At 47.1% G+C, this 4592-nt stretch overlaps 1 long non-coding RNA gene across 1 annotated transcript; it reads left to right on the top strand.

Annotated features, from left to right (window-relative positions):
- Positions 1 to 337: 337 nt before the first annotated feature.
- Positions 338 to 4344, top strand: LOC136571163 (uncharacterized). Its single transcript, XR_010785668.1, has 6 exons — positions 338 to 767; positions 1294 to 1358; positions 1974 to 2037; positions 2302 to 2328; positions 2706 to 3667; positions 4091 to 4344. It is a non-coding gene; the product is annotated as an uncharacterized lncRNA (long non-coding RNA).
- Positions 4345 to 4592: the final 248 nt, after the last annotated feature.

Below are 4592 nucleotides of genomic sequence, written 5' to 3'. Positions count from 1 at the left end.
GGACATTCGGGAGGGGCGGTGCTGCCTAAGGTGCTTCCGCGCCCAGGAGCGAAGGAGCCGTTTGATCCCCCGGCGGGAGCGCAGCTCCCGGTGGCGGCAAACGGAGCGGTGGCTGTCAGTCCGAGACTACAACTCCCGGCAGGCCCTGCGGCCGTAAAGCGCGGCGTCTGACGCAACGGCCGACGCGCCATATGAATGGCTGGCGGGCCGAGGCGGCCGCGCGCCGGGGTAGCGGGCTGGGCGCGGGGAGCTCCCGGCGCCTCTCCCGCGCGGGACGGAGCCGCGGCAGCGACGCTGGAGGGGCGAAGCCTCCGGCCGGCCGCCCGCACGGAGCCGAGCGGCGCGGAAGGGGCGTCCGCCCGGTGCCTCGGCCTCGCTCAGCGGTCCCGGTGGCGGGGGCTCGGCTCGGGCGGGGCGCGCTGCCGCCCGCCGATGGCGGAGCGCCAGGCGGTGCTTTGCTGCCGCGGGCCGGGAGCTGCAGGAGCCGCCCCGGGCGAGCGGCGCCGGGCGCTGCCGCGGTCACTGTGCGGCGGCGGGCGGAGGCGCGGGAGCCGCCGAGCTGCAGCCGTGTCCCTCGGGCTGCTGCCGCTGCTGCGGGCGGGGGCGGACGAGCGGCTGGAATGACACGGCTGCTGAGTGCCTCAGTGCTCGTGGCTCTTTCTTCCACGCAAACAGATGGAGCGGCATCGCTGAGCAGTAAAACACAGCGATGGCCCGGAGAATGGCGGGCGCAAGGAGCGCCGGGCTGGATCCTTCTGCTGGCACAGGTGCGATCCGCAAACTCAGCCCCTTGTGCCCCTACCCTCCCGACCCCCAGGGGAAATGCTCTCCAACCTCGAGCTGCTGCAAGACAAAACGTGTGATTTGACACTAGGGTCCGGAAAAGGTTTCCGTTTAGATTAGCAAATGCCTCAATTGTTCTTGGTTACATCCTAGGATCGGTTTTAGGCAGTGACTTTATACCGCTTGTCGGATTTTTCTTGTGCAATGGTGAGAAAATAGGCAGGTCTGATACTGGTTTCGCTTTTTTTCTACTTCATGTTCCATGAGCTGCTTTTATCCAAGCAATTGTTTTAAAGTTCTACTGTAGGCGTTTCTGGTTCACTTTTTTTTTTTTCTTTGCAGCACCCGTGACTATTTTTTTCTCTAAATCGGCAGTAAATATAGCTGAGTAAAATTACCTTGGTTTTCTTCCTTCTTTTTTAACTTAATTGTTTTTATTAATAATCCTATTTGAATATGCAGAACAAGTGGGTATGTCCTGTAATATATCCCAGCTTTTCTTGTTTTCAGGGTACTCAGAAAATCTGTCTCCCTTGGAATCCCACAAAACCATTCTCAGTGCAATCTCCATTAAGGTATGGATTGACAAGCCACCATCAGCTGAGATATTTGCCTGTGTACCTTTTCCTGTAATTCAGAGCTTGCGTTCTGTGGTTTTTATGATAAACCTATCAAACTTGTGAAACTGTTTTGCCAGTCTTAATCGTTGAAGGCAGCAAGAAGTGGTTTTAAAGCCTGTTCTTGAGCAGACAAAGGGGAAAAGTGTGCATTTGATGCTGAACTTGTCCTTTTTCATTTGACTTGCCTTGAATGATTTAGGAAGAGAGAGAACTAGAAAAAAGAGAGAAATAGAATTGGTTCTTGAGCCCTCCTAAAATGCTCCCCGTGATTCTGTGTGGAGCCAAAGTGAAGGGTGATGGAACAGAGCCCTGTGCTTTAGAAGGAAATCAATTTCAACCTGATCTCCACCCTGAGTCTCCCTAATTTCTGTTTTTAAAATGCAAACTAAGTTTAGGAAGTGTTGGAAGTCAGTATTTTGGGGAAGAAATGGCAGTTGCACCAACCGTTCCATTTCCCAGAGGCTCTGGGAACGATTCATTTTGTAAGCGCTGTAACTGCAATCGGTTGGTGGTTCGGGGTTGGAATGTGCACTTGCCCTCCTCTAAAGCACTCGTTCATTTGCATTTCAGTGCCAGGAGTCTGGAGAAACTGGAGAAGAGCCCAAGAGACATTTTTCATCCTGAGATACAAAAGGTAGGAAGTGACTTTTTTTTGTTTGGTTCTTTTTCTTTATGATTTCCTGGAAATAGAAGTAATTAAGTATGGATACCACTGGTTTGTTTCTTCCAGTAGCTAATAATAATAATAATAAGAATAATAATCTAATACTACTTAAACTGTCTCTTTCTCCATTGAACTGGCCATTTCAAATCCAAACTTCTACTAAACACAAATAAAAGCATCATCCTTGTAGAATCTTTAATAGGAGGGGGCTGAAGATGCTGTTTTTGTTGACAGGATTTATTGGTTGTTGAAGGGCAAGAGGTGAGTACAAGCCTGACTACTTCTTGCTCACAGACCCGTCCGGTGAATGCAGCTTTGTATTTTGATGGGCTTTTGATGACTTCTAAATCAATTGCTCGTTACAGTAAAAAGAAGTAATGTTTTTTTGAACCTGACAGCAAAAATAACTTGAAGCACCAACTTAATAATAATAGATCACCAATATAAGTTCATGATTTTATGCTATACTATCAAAGTTTAAAGGTAAATTATTGTGTATTGGGAGATGGTATAAAATGTATGTTCTAATGTGTAGGATGTATACAAAGATACGTACATACATGAAAGTCCTTAGAGGAACAAATTTTTACGTCTTCTGTTTGACTGTTTATCATACAATATCTGGTTTTATTTCCCAGGGATCGGTGAATTTTAAATTTGGAGTCCTCTATGCTAAGGATGGTCAGCTTACAGGTGATGAAATGTTCAGTCATGGTGAGTTTTCCACCTTCTCCTTAATTGTTTTGCTCATCTGAAAAAAAAAAAAAAAAAAAGGTATGTTTATTATTTGTTACCCTGTTCTGTCCGTTTCCTCAGTATTTGCTGGAGCTCTGCTTACCCAAGCTTTGGGTAAAACAAGCTTTGGGTTCCTTCTGTCCCACTGGGTGTTGCCCAGTTTGGTTGCATCTGGTGAAATTCACCCTGAGCCCTTACAGAACCAGCTCAAACCACGTGAGAGCCATTCGCAGCTCTCTCAGGACACCCGGAGGAGGATGGGTGACGTTTCTGAGCATCTGGCAAGTGTACTTCTATCAAAACTCGGCCTGTGTAATTTCTGGGGAAAACCCTTCTGTATCCTGGAGGGTTTCTCAAACTCTGTTGAGGATCCAGGTAGCAGTTGCTCACCTGGATGGTTCCAGCTCCTCAAGTTAACACTTGTACTCTTGCCCTGTAGTTTAGATCTGTTGTAGTTTTGTTATTTTGCACGATTTTACGTCTTTGGAAAATAACGTGCGTTTCACTCTTTGGAACCTCTCGGATCATTCCTTGGTGCAGCACCACCTAATGGGACACTTGGCTGCTGTGCTGAAGGGCTTGGTTACTGGGATTGTAAATCCCGGAGAGTTTGTAAGTCTTCTGTCCCCAGGGAGGTGTCACGCTTTGTTCACTCTGTTTGTCAGGTGCTGCTTCTCGTCGGAAGTATTAACTTCAAACTGCCCTGTTCTTTTTTTAACTTTTTTTCCTGGTTCTCTCCGTAGGGCAGGGAAGGACTCTCGTATCCCGGTCGTCAGACTCAGCGCTGCCCGAGAAGATACAGAGAGTGTAAAAATCATAAGGAGCAAATAGGACTGCAGAGGAAACAAACTGGAGAGAACAAAAGGTGATGTTGTTCTCCTTAGCCTGGATTAGAAACATCCCCTGTGCTTTGATGCCGGTGGCTGCCAGGGGCTCGTTAGGTCTTTTTAGGCAGGTGTAGGTGTTCACTTGTAGGTTCTATTTTTTGGCAAAGGACCATGAGAGAAGTTTATTTCTACATCCAAATAAACATTCATCTTATCTGAACATAACCTGTCATCCCATTTCTGACGTTAAGGACTCCTGTATAAATACTTGGGGAGGTTTTCTTTGTCGTTTCTGAATGGTTCCATTTTGGTTCCGTCTACCTGCCGGATACTTGAACGAGTCTGAGGTGGTTTAATTGCATACTGCTTCCTTGAAATTCTGTTGGTCTCTGCTTGGAACCCTTCTTGTAGTGCTTAATGCAAGACTTCTGATGGTGTTTTCTTGCCTGTTTGTGTTTAAGGTCGTGCTCTGATGCATTTACAGAAACCATGGCAGGAGAGAGTCAGCTGCTGGAGAAGAGGAGACAGTATTATCCCTGGGCAGCATAGAACTGCGCTACTGCTGTGTCATCAGCTGTGTCTGCACTGAAAGTAGCCACCTTCACTTGTAGGTAGCTCCTTGGTGCTTTAGGACACGCTGAGGGATTTATTCCTTTTGGGATCCACGATGAGAATTCCCAAGAGAGGTAGTAATAAGGTATGAGATTGGAAACAAGCCTGTGTCCTTGGAATGTTGTTGTTGTCGTCAAAAGTTAATTTTTCCTTCTTTCTTAGCCAGTAGTCAGCTTTTTGCTTTATTTTTTGTGGGATCAGTACTTGATTGTTTAAAAAATGGCTTCAAAATAACTGCAGCGGCTGGCCACCAGGACCTTGTTCAGATTTGCCTATTTGCTTGTAGCTAAAACGTTTCCATATTGTTTCTCGTTCTATTGAAGAAACTGCTGCCCAGTCAACTAAGAACTG

Source organism: Molothrus aeneus, unplaced genomic scaffold (genome assembly GCF_037042795.1).
Source record: "Molothrus aeneus isolate 106 unplaced genomic scaffold, BPBGC_Maene_1.0 scaffold_80, whole genome shotgun sequence".
In the NCBI taxonomy this organism is placed as follows: Eukaryota; Metazoa; Chordata; class Aves; order Passeriformes; family Icteridae; genus Molothrus; species Molothrus aeneus.
This window is presented reverse-complemented; position numbering and strand designations above follow the sequence as displayed.